This window comes from Oncorhynchus mykiss, chromosome 31 (genome assembly GCF_013265735.2).
Source record: "Oncorhynchus mykiss isolate Arlee chromosome 31, USDA_OmykA_1.1, whole genome shotgun sequence".
NCBI lineage: Eukaryota > Metazoa > Chordata > Actinopteri > Salmoniformes > Salmonidae > Oncorhynchus > Oncorhynchus mykiss.
In genome coordinates this window covers 2,674,136-2,692,678 of record NC_050571.1, presented here as the reverse complement: position 1 = coordinate 2,692,678, position 18,543 = coordinate 2,674,136, and positions in this window count along the sequence as shown.

The window sequence follows — 18,543 nt, the reverse complement described above, 5'->3', positions numbered from 1 at the left end:
TTTAACCCCTAGGTCTGGCTGTTGTCTGGCAGCGTTTTGCCACCTTTAACCCCTAGGACTGACTGTCGTCTGGCCTGACAGTGTTTATTGACCTTTAACCCCTAGGGCTTGCTGTCCTCTGGCCCTGCAGCGTTTAGTCACCTTTAACCCCTAGGTCTGGCTGTCGTCTGGCCTGGAAGCGTTTAGTCAACTTTAACCCCTAGGACTGGCTGTCGTCTGGCCTGGCAGTGTTCAGCCGCCTTTAACCCCTAGGACTCGCTGTCGTCTTGCCTGGCAGTGTTTAGCCGCCTTTAACCCCTAGGGCTTGCTGTCGTCTGGCCCGGCAGCGTTTGGCCACCTTTAACCCCTAGGACTGGCTGTCGTCTGGCCCGGCAGCGTTTAGCCACCTTTAACCCCTAGGACTGGATGTCATCTGGCCCTGCAGCGTTTAGCCACCTTTAACCCCTAGGACTGGATGTCATCTAGCCCGGCAGCGTTTAGCCACCTTTAACTCGCAGGACTGGATGTCATCTGGCCTGGCAGCGTTTAGCCACCTTTAACCCCTAGGACTGGATGTCATCTGGCCCTGCAGCGTTTAGCCTCCTTTAACCCCTAGGACTGGATGTCATCTGTCTCTGCAGCGTTTAGCCACCTTTAACCCCTAGGGCTTGCTGTCATCTGGCAGCGTTTAGCCACCTTTAACACCTAGGACTGTCTGTCATCTGGCCAGGCAGCGTTTAGCCACCTTTAACCCTAGGGCTGGCTGTCGTCTGGCCCTGCAGCGTTTAGCCACCTTTAAGCCCTAGGGCTGGCTGTCATCTGGCCCTGCAGCATTTAGCCACCTTTAACCCCTAGGACTGGATGTCATCTGGCCCTGCATCGTTTAGCCCCCTTTAACCCCTAGGACTGTCTGTCATCTAGCCCGGCAGCGTTTAGCCACCTTTAACCCTAGGGCTGGCTGTCGTCTGGCCCTGCAGCGCTTAGCCACCTTTAAGCCCTAGGGCTGGCTGTCATCTGGCCCTGCAGCGTTTAGCCACCTTTAACCCCTAGGACTGGATGTCATCTCGCCCGGCAGCGTTTAGTCACCTTTAACCCCTAGGACTTGCTGTCATCTAGCCCTGCTGTGTTTAGCCACCTTTAACCCCTACATCAGTGGAGTTTGATAAGTAAGACACACCCTTCAGAATCTGACCACTAAGATGACTCACCAGTCCCTGAAATGGAACCCCCAAGAAGAGAAGAAACAGACTGACCCTGAACCTCCAAGAGGAGAAGAAACAGACTGACCCAGAACCCCCAGGAGAAGAAACAGACTGACCCAGAATCCCCAGGAGGAGAAGAAATGGACTGACCCAGAACCCCCAGTCTAACCAGGTCTTGGCTGGAAGTAGCCTAGGTTAGATAGTAAACTAGTCAACTTCTTTCACCAATTATCTTCAGCTGTCCGGTGTGCGACCATGGCAAAGTGGAGGTTTTTAAGTCACTGAAATTTGCAGCTATTGGCATTTAATAAAATTGTCCCATGTACATTGAGGAATTTAGTGATGGTCCCTATTTAGCGTAATGTTTTGTACTGCATCTCAGTGTAAGAGGCATAGTTGCAGTCCCCAGTTCAAATCCAGGCTGCATCACATCCGGCCGTGATTTAGAGTCCCATAGGGCAACGCAGAATTGGCCCAGTGTCATCCAGGTTTGGCCGGGGTAGGCCATCATTGTAAATAAGAATTTGTTCTCTAACTGACTTATGTTTCTACATAGCTCTAAACACAGTGTTTTTCTATGTAGCTCTAAACCCAGTGTTTCTATAAATCAAATCAAATCAAATTTTATTTGTCACATACACATGGTTAGCAGATGTTAATGCGAGTGTAGCGAAATGCTTGTGCTTCTAGTTCCGACAATGCAGTAATAACCAACAAGTAATCTAACTAACAATTCCAAAACTACTGTCTTGTACACAGTGTAAGGGGATAAAGAATATGTACATAAGGATATATGAATGAGTGATGGTACAGAGCAGCATAGGTAAGCATAGGCAAGATACAGTAGATGGTATCGAGTACAGTATATACAGTGTTTCTATATAGCTCTAAAGCCAGTGTTCTCTATAGCTCTAAAGCCAGTGTTCTCTATAGCTCTAAACCCAGTGTTTCTCTATAGCTCTAAACCCTGTGTTCTCTATAGCTCTAAACCCAGTGCTTCTCTGTCGCACAAAGCCAGTGCTTCTCTATAGCTCCCAGTATTCTCTATATAGCTCTAAACCCAGTGTTCTCTATAGCTCCCAGTATTCTCTATGGCTCTAAACCCAGTGGTTCTCTATCGCTCTAAATCCAGTGCTTCTCTATAGCTCTAAACCCAGTGTTTCTATATAGCTCTAAACCCAGTGTTTCTATATAGCTCTAAACCCAGTGGTCTCTATAGCTCTAAACCCACTGTTCTCTATAGCTCTAAACCCAGTGCTTCTCTATAGCTCTAAACCCAGTGGTTCTCTATATCTCTAAACCCAGTGCTTCTCTGTAGCACAAAGCCAGTGGTTCTCTGTCGCACAAAGCCAGTGCTTCTCTATAGCTCCCAGTATTCTCTATATAGCTCTAAACCCAGTGTTCTCTATAGCTCCCAGTATTCTTTATAGCTCTAAACCGAGTGGTTCGCTATAGCTCTAAATCCAGTGGTTCTCTATAGCTCTAAATCCAGTGGTTCTCTATAGCTCTTAACCCAGTGGTTCTCTATAGCTCTAAACCCAGTGCTTCTCTGTCGCACCAAGCCAGTGGTTCTCTGTCGCACAAAGCCAGTGCTTCTCTATAGCTCTTAACCCAGTGGTTCTCTATAGCTCTAAACCCAGTGTTCTCTATATAGCTCTAATCCCAGTGTTCTCTATAGCTCTAAACCCAGTGTTCTCTATAGCTCTATACCCAGTGATTCTATATAGCTCTAAACCCAGTGTTCTATATAGCTCTAAACCCAGTGTTTCTATGTAGCTCTAAACCCAGTGTTTTTCTATATAGCTCTAAACCCAGTGTTCTCTATAGCTCTAAACCCAGCGCTTCTCTACCACTCCAAAGCCAGTGCTTCTCTATATAGCTATAAACCCAGTGTTCTCTATAGCTCTAAACCCAGCGCTTCTCTGCCGCTCCAAAGCCAGTGCTTCTCTATATAGCTCTAAACCCAGTGTTCTCTATAGCTCTAAACCCAGTGCTTCTCTATAGCTATAAACCCAGTTTTTCTATATAGCTATAAACCCAGTGTTCTCTATAGCTCTAAACCCAGTGCTTCTCTATAGCTCTAAACCCAGTGCTTCTCTGTCGCACAAAGCCAGTGCTTCTCTATTGCTCTTATCCCAGTGTTCTCTATAAAGCTCTAAACCCAGTTGTTCTCTATAGCTCTAAACCCAGCGGTTCTCTATAGCTCTAAACCCAGTGCTTCTCTATAGCTCTAAACCCAGTGCTTCTCTGTCACACAAAGCCAGTGGTTCTCTGTCACACAAAGCCAGTGCTTCTCTATATCTCCCAGTATTCTCTATATAGCTCTAAACCCAATGTTCTCTATAGCTCCCAGTATTCTCTATAGCTCTAAACCCAGTGGTTCTCTATAGCTCTAAATCCAGTGGTTCTCTATAGCTCTAAACTCAGTGCATCTCTGTCGCACCAAGCCAGTGGTTCTCTGTCGCACCAAGCCAGTGCTTCTCTATAGCTCTAAACCCAGTGTTCTCTATAGCTCTAAACCCAGTGTTGTCTATAGCTCTTAACCCACTGTTCTCTATAGCTCTAAACCCAGTGTTTCTCTATAGCTCTAAACCCAGTGGTTCTCTATAGCTCTAAACCCAGTGCTTCTCTGTAGCACAAAGCCAGTGGTTCTCTGTCGCACAAAGCCAGTGCTTCTCTATAGCTCCCAGTATTCTCTATATAGCTCTAAACCCAGTGTTCTCTATTGCTCCCAGTATTCTTTATAGCTCTAAACCGAGTGGTTCGCTATAGCTCTAAATCCAGTGGTTCTCTATAGCTCTAAATCCAGTGGTTCTCTATAGCTCTTAACCCAGTGGTTCTCTATAGCTCTAAACCCAGTGCTTCTCTGTCGCACAAAGCCAGTGCTTCTCTATAGCTCTTAACCCAGTGGTTCTCTATAGCTCTAAACCCAGTGTTCTCTATATAGCTCTAATCCCAGTGTTCTCTATAGCTCTAAACCCAGTGTTCTCTATAGCTCTATACCCAGTGATTCTATATAGCTCTAAACCCAGTGTTCTATATAGCTCTAAACCCAGTGTTTCTATGTAGCTCTAAACCCAGTGTTTTTCTATATAGCTCTAAACCCAGTGTTCTCTATAGCTCTAAACCCAGCGCTTCTCTACCACTCCAAAGCCAGTGCTTCTCTATATAGCTATAAACCCAGTGGTTCTCTATAGCTCTAAACCCAGCGCTTCTCTGCCGCTCCAAAGCCAGTGCTTCTCTATATAGCTCTAAACCCAGTGTTCTCTATAGCTCTAAACCCAGTGCTTCTCTATAGCTATAAACCCAGTTTTTCTATATAGCTATAAACCCAGTTTTTCTATATAGCTATAAACCCAGTGTTCTCTATAGCTCTAAACCCAGTGCTTCTCTATAGCTCTAAACCCAGTGCTTCTCTGTCGCACAAAGCCAGTGCTTCTCTATTGCTCTTATCCCAGTGTTCTCTATAAAGCTCTAAACCCAGTTGTTCTCTATAGCTCTAAACCCAGCGGTTCTCTATAGCTCTAAACCCAGTGCTTCTCTATAGCTCTAAACCCAGTGCTTCTCTATAGCTCTAAACCCAGTGCTTCTCTGTCGCACAAAGCCAGTGGTTCTCTGTCACACAAAGCCAGTGCTTCTCTATATCTCCCAGTATTCTCTATATAGCTCTAAACCCAATGTTCTCTATAGCTCCCAGTATTCTCTATAGCTCTAAACCCAGTGGTTCTCTATAGCTCTAAATCCAGTGGTTCTCTATAGCTCTAAACCCAGTGCATCTCTGTCGCACCAAGCCAGTGGTTCTCTGTCGCACCAAGCCAGTGCTTCTCTATAGCTCTAAACCCAGTGTTCTCTATAGCTCTAAACCCAGTGTTGTCTATAGCTCTTAACCCAGTGGTTCTCTATAGCTCTAAACCCAGTGGTTCTCTATAGCTCTAAACCCAGTGGTTCTCTATAGCTCTAAACCCAGTGCTTCTCTATAGCTCTAAACCCAGTGCTTCTCTGTCGCACAAAGCCAGTGGTTCTCTGTCGCACAAAGACAATGCTTCTCTATAGCTCCCAGTATTCTCTATATAGCTCTAAACCCAGTGTTCTCTATAGCTCCCAGTATTCTCTATAGCTCTAAACCCAGTGGTTCGCTATAGTTTTAAATCTAGTGGTTCTCTATAGCTCTAAATCCAGTGGTTCTCTATAGCTCTTAACCCAGTGGTTCTCTATAGCTCTAAACCCAGTGCTTCTCTGTCGCACAAAGCCAGTGCTTCTCTATAGCTCTTAACCCAGTGGTTCTCTATAGCTCTAAACCCAGTGTTCTCTATATAGCTCTAATCCCAGTGTTCTCTATAGCTCTAAACCCAGTGTTCTCTATAGCTCTATACCCAGTGATTCTATATAGCTCTAAACCCAGTGTTCTATATAGCTCTAAACCCAGTGTTTCTATGTAGCTCTAAACCCAGTGTTTTTCTATATAGCTCTAAACCCAGTGTTCTCTATAGCTCTAAACCCAGCGCTTCTCTACCACTCCAAAGCCAGTGCTTCTCTATATAGCTATAAACCCAGTGGTTCTCTATAGCTCTAAACCCAGCGCTTCTCTGCCGCTCCAAAGCCAGTGCTTCTCTATATAGCTCTAAACCCAGTGTTCTCTATAGCTCTAAACCCAGTGCTTCTCTATAGCTATAAACCCAGTTTTTCTATATAGCTATAAACCCAGTTTTTCTATATAGCTATAAACCCAGTGTTCTCTATAGCTCTAAACCCAGTGCTTCTCTATAGCTCTAAACCCAGTGCTTCTCTGTCGCACAAAGCCAGTGCTTCTCTATTGCTCTTATCCCAGTGTTCTCTATAAAGCTCTAAACCCAGTTGTTCTCTATAGCTCTAAACCCAGCGGTTCTCTATAGCTCTAAACCCAGTGCTTCTCTATAGCTCTAAACCCAGTGCTTCTCTATAGCTCTAAACCCAGTGCTTCTCTGTCGCACAAAGCCAGTGGTTCTCTGTCACACAAAGCCAGTGCTTCTCTATATCTCCCAGTATTCTCTATATAGCTCTAAACCCAATGTTCTCTATAGCTCCCAGTATTCTCTATAGCTCTAAACCCAGTGGTTCTCTATAGCTCTAAATCCAGTGGTTCTCTATAGCTCTAAACCCAGTGCATCTCTGTCGCACCAAGCCAGTGGTTCTCTGTCGCACCAAGCCAGTGCTTCTCTATAGCTCTAAACCCAGTGTTCTCTATAGCTCTAAACCCAGTGTTGTCTATAGCTCTTAACCCAGTGGTTCTCTATAGCTCTAAACCCAGTGGTTCTCTATAGCTCTAAACCCAGTGGTTCTCTATAGCTCTAAACCCAGTGCTTCTCTATAGCTCTAAACCCAGTGCTTCTCTATAGCTATAAACCCAGTTTTTATATATAGCTATAAACCCAGTGTTCTCTATAGCTCTAAACCCAGTGCTTCTCTATAGCTCTAAACCCAGTGAATCTCTGTCGCACAAAGCCAGTGCTTCTCTATAGCTCTTAACCCAGTGTTCTCTATATAGCTCTAAACCCAGTTGTTCTCTATAGCTCTTAACCCAGTGGTTCTCTATAGCTCTAAACCCAGTGCTTCTCTATAGCTCTAAACCCAGTGCTTCTCTGTCGCACAAAGCCAGTGGTTCTCTGTCGCACAAAGACAGTGCTTCTCTATAGCTCCCAGTATTCTCTATATAGCTCTAAACCCAGTGTTCTCTATAGCTCCCAGTATTCTCTATAGCTCTAAACCCAGTGGTTCGCTATAGTTTTAAATCTAGTGGTTCTCTATAGCTCTAAATCCAGTGGTTCTCTATAGCTCTTAACCCAGTGGTTCTCTATAGCTCTAAACCCAGTGCTTCTCTGTCGCACCAAGCCAGTGGTTCTCTGTCGCACAAAGCCAGTGCTTCTCTATAGCTCTTAACCCATTGGTTCTCTATAGCTCTAAACCCAGTGTTTCTACAGTGCCTTGCAAAAGTATTCGGCTCCCTTGAACTTTGCGACCTTTTGCCACATTTCAGGCTTCAAACATAAAGATATAAAACTGTATTTTTTTGTGAAGAATCAACAACAAGTGGGACACAATCATGAAGTGGAACGACATTTATTGGATATTTCAAACTTTTTTAACAAATCAAAAACTGAAAAATTGGGCGTACAAAATTATTCAACCCCTTTACTTTCAGTGCAGCAAACTCTCTCCAGAAGTTCAGTGAGGATCTCTGAATGATCCAATGTTGACCTAAATGACTAATGATGATAAATACAATCCACCTGTGTGTAATCAAGTCTCCGTATAAATGCACCAGCACTGTGATAGTCTCAGAGGTTCGTTAAAAGCGCAGAGAGCGTCATGAAGAACAAGGAACACACCAGGCAGGTCCGAGATACTGTTGTGAAGAAGTTTAAAGCCGGATTTGGATACAAAAAGATTTCCCAAGCTTTAAACATCCCAAGGAGCACTGTGCAAGCGATAATATTGAAATGGAAGGAGTATCAGACCACTGCAAATCTACCAAGACCTGGCCGTCCCTCTAAACTTTCAGCTCATACAAGGAGAAGACTGATCAGAGATGCAGCCAAGAGGCCCATGATCACTCTGGATGAACTGCAGAGATCTACAGCTGAGGTGGGAGACTCTGTCCATGGACAACAATCAGTCGTATATTGCACAAATCTGGCCTTTATGGAAGAGTGGCAAGAAGAAAGCCATTTCTTAAAGATATCCATAAAAAGTGTTGTTTAAAGTTTGCCACAAGCCACCTGGGAGACACACCAAACATGTGGAAGAAGGTGCTCTGGTCAGATGAAACCAAAATTGAACTTTTTGGCAACAATGCAAAAGGTTATGTTTGGCGTAAAAGCAACACAGCTGAACACACCATCCCCACCGTCAAACATGGTGGTGGCAGCATCATGGTTTGGGCCTGCTTTTCTTCAGCAGGGACAGGGAAGATGGTTAAAATTGATGGGAAGATGGACGGAGCCAAATACAGGACCATTCTGGAAGAAAACCTGATGGAGTCTGCAAAAGACCTGAGACTGGGATGGAGATTTGTCTTCCAACAAGACAATGATCCAAAACATAAAGCAAAATCTACAATGGAATGGTTCAAAAATAAACATATCCAGGTGTTAGAATGGCCAAGTCAAAGTCCAGACCTGAATCCAATCGAGAATCTGTGGAAAGAACTGAAAACTGCTGTTCACAAATGCTCTCCATCCAACCTCACTGAGCTCGAGCTGTTTTGCAAGGAGGAATGGGAAAAAATGTCAGTCTCTCGATGTGCAAAACTGATAGAGACATACCCCAAGCGACTTACAGCTGTAATCGCAGCAAAAGGTGGCGCTACAAAGTATTAACTTAAGGGGGCAGAATAATTTTGCACGCCCAATTTTTCAGTTTTTGATTTGTTAAAAAAGTTTGAAATATCCAATAAATGTTGTTCCACTTCATGATTGTGTCCCACTTGTTGTTGATTCTTCACAAAAAAATACAGTTTTATATCTTTATGTTTGAAGCCTGAAATGTGGCAAAAGGTCGCAAAGTTCAAGGGGGCCGAATACTTTCGCAAGGCACTGTATATAGATCTAAACCCAGTGTTTTTCTATATAGCTCTAAACCCAGTGTTCTCTATAGCTCTAAACCCAGCGCTTCTCTGCCGCTCCAAAGCCAGTGCTTCTCTATATAGCTCTAAACCCAGTGTTTCTATATAGCTCTAATCCCAGTGTTCTCTATAGCTCTAAACCCAGCGCTTCTCTGTCGCACAAAGCCAGTGCTTCTCTATAGTTCTTAACCCAGTGTTCTCTATATAGCTCTAAACCCAGTTGTTCTCTATAGCTCTTAACCCAGTGGTTCTCTATAGCTCTTAACCCAGTGGTTCTCTATAGCTCTAAACCCAGCGGTTCTCTATAGCTCTAAACCCAGTGCTTCTCTATAGCTCTAAACCCAGTGCTTCTCTGTCGCACAAAGCCAGTGGTTCTCTGTCACACAAAGCCAGTGCTTCTCTATAGCTCCCAGTATTCTCTATAGCTCTAAACCCAGTGGTTCTCTATAGCTCTAAATCCAGTGGTTCTCTATCGCTCTAAATCCAGTGGTTCTCTATAGCTCTAAACCCAGTGCATCTCTGTCGCACCAAGCCAGTGGTTCTCTGTCGCACCAAGCCAGTGGTTCTCTGTCGCTCAAAGCCAGTGCTTCTCTATAGCTCTAAACCCAGTGTTCTCTATAGCTCTAAACCCAGTGTTCTCTATGGCTCTTAACCCAGTGGTTCTCTATAGCTCTAAACCCAGTGGTTCTCTATAGCTCTAAACCCAGTGGTTCTCTATAGCTCTAAACCCACTGCTTCTCTATAGCTCTAAACCCACTGCTTCTCTATAGCTCTAAACCCAGTGCTTCTCTGTCGCACAAAGCCAGTGCTTCTCTATAGCTCCCAGTATTCTCTATATAGCTCTAAACCCAGTGTTCTCTATAGCTCCCAGTATTCTTTATAGCTCTAAACCCAGTGGTTCGCTATAGCTCTAAATCCAGTGGTTCTCTATAGCTCTAAATCCAGTGGTTCTATATAGCTCTTAACCCAGTGGTTCTCTATAGCTCTAAACCCAGTGCTTCTCTGTCGCACCAAGCCAGTGGTTCTCTGTCGCACAAAGCCAGTGCTTCTCTATAGCTCTTAACCCAGTGGTTCTCTATAGCTCTAAACCCAGTGTTCTCTATATAGCTCTAATCCCAGTGTTCTCTATAGCTCTAAACCCAGTGTTCTCTATAGCTCTAAACCCAGTGTTTCTATATAGCTCTAAACCCAGTGTTCTATATAGCTCTAAACCCAGTGTTTCTATATAGCTCTAAACCCAGTGTTTTTCTATATAGCTCTAAACCCAGTGCTTCTCTATAGCTCTAAACCCACTGCTTCTCTATAGCTCTAAACCCAGTGCTTCTCTGTCGCACAAAGCCAGTGGTTCTCTGTCGCACAAAGCCAGTGCTTCTCTATAGCTCCCAGTATTCTCTATATAGCTCTACACCCAGTGTTCTCTATAGCTCCCAGTATTATTTATAGCTCTAAACCCAGTGGTTCGCTATAGCTCTAAATCCAGTGGTTCTCTATAGCTCTAAATCCAGTGGTTCTATATAGCTCTTAACCCAGTGGTTCTCTATAGCTCTAAACCCAGTGCTTCTATGTCGCACCAAGCCAGTGGTTCTCTTTCGCACAAAGCCAGTGCTTCTCTATAGCTCTTAACCCAGTGGTTCTCTATAGCTCTAAACCCAGTGTTCTCTATATAGCTCTAATCCCAGTGTTCTCTATAGCTCTAAACCCAGTGTTCTCTATAGCTCTAAACCCAGTGTTTCTATATAGCTCTAAACCCAGTGTTCTATATAGCTCTAAACCCAGTGTTTCTATATAGCTCTAAACCCAGTGTTTTTCTATATAGCTCCAAACCCAGTGTTCTCTATAGCTCTAAACCCAGTGGTTCTCTATAGCTCTAAACCCAGTGTTCTCTATATAGCTCTAATCCCAGTGTTCTCTATAGCTCTAAACCCAGTGTTCTCTATAGCTCTAAACCCAGTGTTTCTATATAGCTCTAAACCCAGTTGTTCTCTATAGCTCTTAACCCAGTGGTTCTCTATAGCTCTTAACCCAGTGGTTCTCTATAGCTCTAAACCCAGCGGTTCTCTATAGCTCTAAACCCAGTGCTTCTCTATAGCTCTAAACCCAGTGCTTCTCTGTCGCACAAAGCCAGTGGTTCTCTGTCACACAAAGCCAGTGCTTCTCTATAGCTCCCAGTATTCTCTGTAGCTCTAAACCCAGTGGTTCTCTATAGCTCTAAATCCAGTGGTTCTCTATCGCTCTAAATCCAGTGGTTCTCTATAGCTCTAAACCCAGTGCATCTCTGTCGCACCAAGCCAGTGGTTCTCTGTCGCACCAAGCCAGTGGTTCTCTATAGCTCTAAACACAGCGCTTCTATGCTGCTCCAAAGCCAGTGCTTCTCTATATAGCTATAAACCCAGTGTTCTCTATAGCTCTAAAACCAGTGTTTCTCTATAGCTCTAAACCCAGTGTTTCTCTATAGCTCTAAACCCAGTGTTTCTATATAGCTCTAAACCCAGTGTTTTTCTATATAGCTCTAAACCCAGTGTTCTCTATAGCTCTAAACCCAGCGCTTCTCTGCCGTTCCAAAGCCAGTGCTTCTCTATATAGCTATAAACCCAGTGTTCTCTATAGCTCTAAACCCAGTGTTTCTCTATAGCTCTAAACCCAGTGTTTCTCTATAGCTCTAAACCCAGTGTACTCTATAGCTCTAAACCCAGTGTTTCTCTATAGCTCTAAACCCAGCGCTTCACTGCCGCTCCAAAGCCAGTGTTTCTCTATAGCTATAAACCCAGTGTTCTCTATAGCTCTAAACCCAGTGTTCTCTATAGCTCTAAACCCAGTGCTTCTCTATAGCTATAAACCCAGTTTTTCTATATAGCTATAAACCCAGTGTTCTCTATAGCTCTAAACCCAGTGCTTCTCTATAGCTCTAAACCCAGTGAATCTCTGTCGCACAAAGCCAGTGCTTCTCTATAGCTCTTAACCCAGTGTTCTCTATATAGCTCTAAACCCAGTTGTTCTCTATAGCTCTTAACCCAGTGGATCTCTATAGCTCTTAACCCAGTGGTGTTCTATAGCTCTAAACCCTGTGCTTCTCTATAGCTCTAAACCCAGTGCTTCTGTGTCGCACAAAGCCAGTGGTTCTCTGTCACACAAAGCCAGTGCTTCTCTATAGCTCCCAGTATTCTCTATATAGCTCTAAACCCAATGTTCTCTATAGCTCCCAGTATTCTCTATAGCTCTAAACCCAGTGGTTCGCTATAGCTCTAAATCCAGTGGTTCTCTATAGCTCTAAATCCAGTGGTTCTCTATAGCTCTTAACCCAGTGGTTCTCTATAGCTCTAAACCCAGTGGTTCTCTATAGCTCCAAAGCCAGTGCTTCTCTTTATAGCTATAAACCCAGTGTTCTCTATAGCTCTGAACCCAGTGTTTCTCTATTGCTCTAAACCCATTGTTCTCTATAGCTATAAACCCAGTTTTTCTATATAGCTCTAAACCCAGTGCTTCTCTATAGCTCTTAACCCAGTGTTCTCTATATATCTCTAAACGCAGTTTTTCTCTATAGCTCTTAACCCAGTGGTTCTCTATAGCTCTTAACCCAGTGGTTCTCTATAGCTCCCAGTATTCTCTATAGCACTAAACCCAGTGTTTCTATATAGCTCTAAATCCAGTGTTTCTATATAGCTCTAAACCCAGTGTTCTCTATAGCTCTAAACCCAGCGCTTCTCTGCCCCTCCAAAGCCAGTGCTTCTCTATATAGCTATAAACCCAGTGTTCTCTATAGCTCTAAAGCCAGTGTTCTCTCTAGCTCTAAACCCAGTGTTTCTCTGTCGCACAAAGCCAGTGGTTCTCTGTCACACAAAGCCAGTGCTTCTCTATATCTCCCAGTATTCTCTATATAGCTCTAAACCCAATGTTCTCTATAGCTCCCAGTATTCTCTATAGCTCTAAACCCAGTGGTTCTCTATAGCTCTAAATCCAGTGGTTCTCTATAGCTCTAAACCCAGTGCATCTCTGTCGCACCAAGCCAGTGGTTCTCTGTCGCACCAAGCCAGTGCTTCTCTATAGCTCTAAACCCAGTGTTCTCTATAGCTCTAAACCCAGTGTTGTCTATAGCTCTTAACCCAGTGGTTCTCTATAGCTCTAAACCCAGTGGTTCTCTATAGCTCTAAACCCAGTGGTTCTCTATAGCTCTAAACCCAGTGCTTCTCTATAGCTCTAAACCCAGTGCTTCTCTGTCGCACAAAGCCAGTGGTTCTCTGTCGCACAAAGACAGTGCTTCTCTATAGCTCCCAGTATTCTCTATATAGCTCTAAACCCAGTGTTCTCTATAGCTCCCAGTATTCTCTATAGCTCTAAACCCAGTGGTTCGCTATAGTTTTAAATCTAGTGGTTCTCTATAGCTCTAAATCCAGTGGTTCTCTATAGCTCTTAACCCAGTGGTTCTCTATAGCTCTAAACCCAGTGCTTCTCTGTCGCACCAAGCCAGTGGTTCTCTGTCGCACAAAGCCAGTGCTTCTCTATAGCTCTTAACCCATTGGTTCTCTATAGCTCTAAACCCAGTGTTTCTACAGTGCCTTGCAAAAGTATTCGGCTCCCTTGAACTTTGCGACCTTTTGCCACATTTCAGGCTTCAAACATAAAGATATAAAACTGTATTTTTTTGTGAAGAATCAACAACAAGTGGGACACAATCATGAAGTGGAACGACATTTATTGGATATTTCAAACTTTTTTAACAAATCAAAAACTGAAAAATTGGGCGTACAAAATTATTCAACCCCTTTACTTTCAGTGCAGCAAACTCTCTCCAGAAGTTCAGTGAGGATCTCTGAATGATCCAATGTTGACCTAAATGACTAATGATGATAAATACAATCCACCTGTGTGTAATCAAGTCTCCGTATAAATGCACCAGCACTGTGATAGTCTCAGAGGTTCGTTAAAAGCGCAGAGAGCGTCATGAAGAACAAGGAACACACCAGGCAGGTCCGAGATACTGTTGTGAAGAAGTTTAAAGCCGGATTTGGATACAAAAAGATTTCCCAAGCTTTAAACATCCCAAGGAGCACTGTGCAAGCGATAATATTGAAATGGAAGGAGTATCAGACCACTGCAAATCTACCAAGACCTGGCCGTCCCTCTAAACTTTCAGCTCATACAAGGAGAAGACTGATCAGAGATGCAGCCAAGAGGCCCATGATCACTCTGGATGAACTGCAGAGATCTACAGCTGAGGTGGGAGACTCTGTCCATGGACAACAATCAGTTGTATATTGCACAAATCTGGCCTTTATGGAAGAGTGGCAAGAAGAAAGCCATTTCTTAAAGATATCCATAAAAAGTGTCGTTTAAAGTTTGCCACAAGCCACCTGGGAGACACACCAAACATGTGGAAGAAGGTGCTCTGGTCAGATGAAACCAAAATTGAACTTTTTGGCAACAATGCAAAAGGTTATGTTTGGCGTAAAAGCAACACAGCTGAACACACCATCCCCACCGTCAAACATGGTGGTGGCAGCATCATGGTTTGGGCCTGCTTTTCTTCAGCAGGGACAGGGAAGATGGTTAAAATTGATGGGAAGATGGACGGAGCCAAATACAGGACCATTCTGGAAGAAAACCTGATGGAGTCTGCAAAAGACCTGAGACTGGGATGGAGATTTGTCTTCCAACAAGACAATGATCCAAAACATAAAGCAAAATCTACAATGGAATGGTTCAAAAATAAACATATCCAGGTGTTAGAATGGCCAAGTCAAAGTCCAGACCTGAATCCAATCGAGAATCTGTGGAAAGAACTGAAAACTGCTGTTCACAAATGCTCTCCATCCAACCTCACTGAGCTCGAGCTGTTTTGCAAGGAGGAATGGGAAAAAATGTCAGTCTCTCGATGTGCAAAACTGATAGAGACATACCCCAAGCGACTTACAGCTGTAATCGCAGCAAAAGGTGGCGCTACAAAGTATTAACTTAAGGGGGCAGAATAATTTTGCACGCCCAATTTTTCAGTTTTTGATTTGTTAAAAAAGTTTGAAATATCCAATAAATGTTGTTCCACTTCATGATTGTGTCCCACTTGTTGTTGATTCTTCACAAAAAAATACAGTTTTATATCTTTATGTTTGAAGCCTGAAATGTGGCAAAAGGTCGCAAAGTTCAAGGGGGCCGAATACTTTCGCAAGGCACTGTATATAGATCTAAACCCAGTGTTTTTCTATATAGCTCTAAACCCAGTGTTCTCTATAGCTCTAAACCCAGCGCTTCTCTGCCGCTCCAAAGCCAGTGCTTCTCTATATAGCTCTAAACCCAGTGTTTCTATATAGCTCTAATCCCAGTGTTCTCTATAGCTCTAAACCCAGCGCTTCTCTGCCGCTCCAAAGCCAGTGTTTCTCTATAGCTCTAAACCCAGTTTTCTCTATAGCTCTAAACCCAGTGCTTCTCTATAGCTATAAACCCAGTTTTTCTATATAGCTATAAACCCAGTGTTCTCTATAGCTCCAAACCCAGTGCTTCTCTAAAGCTCTAAACTCAGTGCATCTCTGTCGCACCAAGCCAGTGGTTCTCTGTCGCACAAAGCCAGTGCTTCTCTATAGTTCTTAACCCAGTGTTCTCTATATAGCTCTAAACCCAGTTGTTCTCTATAGCTCTTAACCCAGTGGTTCTCTATAGCTCTTAACCCAGTGGTTCTCTATAGCTCTAAACCCAGCGGTTCTCTATAGCTCTAAACCCAGTGCTTCTCTATAGCTCTAAACCCAGTGCTTCTCTGTCGCACAAAGCCAGTGGTTCTCTGTCACACAAAGCCAGTGCTTCTCTATAGCTCCCAGTATTCTCTATAGCTCTAAACCCAGTGGTTCTCTATAGCTCTAAATCCAGTGGTTCTCTATCGCTCTAAATCCAGTGGTTCTCTATAGCTCTAAACCCAGTGCATCTCTGTCGCACCAAGCCAGTGGTTCTCTGTCGCACCAAGCCAGTGGTTCTCTGTCGCTCAAAGCCAGTGCTTCTCTATAGCTCTAAACCCAGTGTTCTCTATAGCTCTAAACCCAGTGTTCTCTATGGCTCTTAACCCAGTGGTTCTCTATAGCTCTAAACCCAGTGGTTCTCTATAGCTCTAAACCCAGTGGTTCTCTATAGCTCTAAACCCACTGCTTCTCTATAGCTCTAAACCCACTGCTTCTCTATAGCTCTAAACCCAGTGCTTCTCTGTCGCACAAAGCCAGTGCTTCTCTATAGCTCCCAGTATTCTCTATATAGCTCTAAACCCAGTGTTCTCTATAGCTCCCAGTATTCTTTATAGCTCTAAACCCAGTGGTTCGCTATAGCTCTAAATCCAGTGGTTCTCTATAGCTCTAAATCCAGTGGTTCTATATAGCTCTTAACCCAGTGGTTCTCTATAGCTCTAAACCCAGTGCTTCTCTGTCGCACCAAGCCAGTGGTTCTCTGTCGCACAAAGCCAGTGCTTCTCTATAGCTCTTAACCCAGTGGTTCTCTATAGCTCTAAACCCAGTGTTCTCTATATAGCTCTAATCCCAGTGTTCTCTATAGCTCTAAACCCAGTGTTCTCTATAGCTCTAAACCCAGTGTTTCTATATAGCTCTAAACCCAGTGTTCTATATAGCTCTAAACCCAGTGTTTCTATATAGCTCTAAACCCAGTGTTTTTCTATATAGCTCTAAACCCAGTGCTTCTCTATAGCTCTAAACCCACTGCTTCTCTATAGCTCTAAACCCAGTGCTTCTCTGTCGCACAAAGCCAGTGGTTCTTTGTCGCACAAAGCCAGTGCTTCTCTATAGCTCCCAGTATTCTCTATATAGCTCTACACCCAGTGTTCTCTATAGCTCCCAGTATTATTTATAGCTCTAAACCCAGTGGTTCGCTATAGCTCTAAATCCAGTGGTTCTCTATAGCTCTAAATCCAGTGGTTCTATATAGCTCTTAACCCAGTGGTTCTCTATAGCTCTAAACCCAGTGCTTCTATGTCGCACCAAGCCAGTGGTTCTCTGTCGCACAAAGCAAGTGCTTCTCTATAGCTCTTAACCCAGTGGTTCTCTATAGCTCTAAACCCAGTGTTCTCTATATAGCTCTAATCCCAGTGTTCTCTATAGCTCTAAACCCAGTGTTCTCTATAGCTCTAAACCCAGTGTTTCTATATAGCTCTAAACCCAGTGTTCTATATAGCTCTAAACCCAGTGTTTCTATATAGCTCTAAACCCAGTGTTTTTCTATATAGCTCCAAACCCAGTGTTCTCTATAGCTCTAAACCCAGTGGTTCTCTATAGCTCTAAACCCAGTGTTCTCTATATAGCTCTAATCCCAGTGTTCTCTATAGCTCTAAACCCAGTGTTCTCTATAGCTCTAAACCCAGTGTTTCTATATAGCTCTAAACCCAGTTGTTCTCTATAGCTCTTAACCCAGTGGTTCTCTATAGCTCTTAACCCAGTGGTTCTCTATAGCTCTAAACCCAGCGGTTCTCTATAGCTCTAAACCCAGTGCTTCTCTATAGCTCTAAACCCAGTGCTTCTCTGTCGCACAAAGCCAGTGGTTCTCTGTCACACAAAGCCAGTGCTTCTCTATAGCTCCCAGTATTCTCTATAGCTCTAAACCCAGTGGTTCTCTATAGCTCTAAATCCAGTGGTTCTCTATCGCTCTAAATCCAGTGGTTCTCTATAGCTCTAAACCCAGTGCATCTCTGTCGCACCAAGCCAGTGGTTCTCTGTCGCACCAAGCCAGTGGTTCTCTATAGCTCTAAACACAGCGCTTCTATGCTGCTCCAAAGCCAGTGCTTCTCTATATAGCTATAAACCCAGTGTTCTCTATAGCTCTAAACCCAGTGTTTCTCTATAGCTCTAAACCCAGTGTTTCTCTATAGCTCTAAACCCAGTGTTTCTATATAGCTCTAAACCCAGTGTTTTTCTATATAGCTCTAAACCCAGTGTTCTCTATAGCTCTAAACCCAGCGCTTCTCTGCCGCTCCAAAGCCAGTGCTTCTCTATATAGCTATAAACCCAGTGTTCTCTATAGCTCTAAACCCAGTGTTTCTCTATAGCTCTAAACCCAGTGTTTCTCTATAGCTCTAAACCCAGTGTACTCTATAGCTCTAAACCCAGTGTTTCTCTATAGCTCTAAACCCAGCGCTTCTCTGCCGCTCCAAAGCCAGTGTTTCTCTATAGCTCTAAACCCAGTGTTCTCTATAGCTCTAAACCCAGTGTTCTCTATAGCTCTAAACCCAGTGCTTCTCTATAGCTATAAACCCAGTTTTTATATATAGCTATAAACCCAGTGTTCTCTATAGCTCTAAACCCAGTGCTTCTCTATAGCTCTAAACCCAGTGAATCTCTGTCGCACAAAGCCAGTGCTTCTCTATAGCTCTTAACCCAGTGTTCTCTATATAGCTCTAAACCCAGTTGTTCTCTATAGCTCTTAACCCAGTGGTTCTCTATAGCTCTAAACCCAGTGCTTCTCTATAGCTCTAAACCCAGTGCTTCTCTGTCGCACAAAGCCAGTGGTTCTCTGTCGCACAAAGACAGTGCTTCTCTATAGCTCCCAGTATTCTCTATATAGCTCTAAACCCAGTGTTCTCTATAGCTCCCAGTATTCTCTATAGCTCTAAACCCAGTGGTTCGCTATAGTTTTAAATCTAGTGGTTCTCTATAGCTCTAAATCCAGTGGTTCTCTATAGCTCTTAACCCAGTGGTTCTCTATAGCTCTAAACCCAGTGCTTCTCTGTCGCACCAAGCCAGTGGTTCTCTGTCGCACAAAGCCAGTGCTTCTCTATAGCTCTTAACC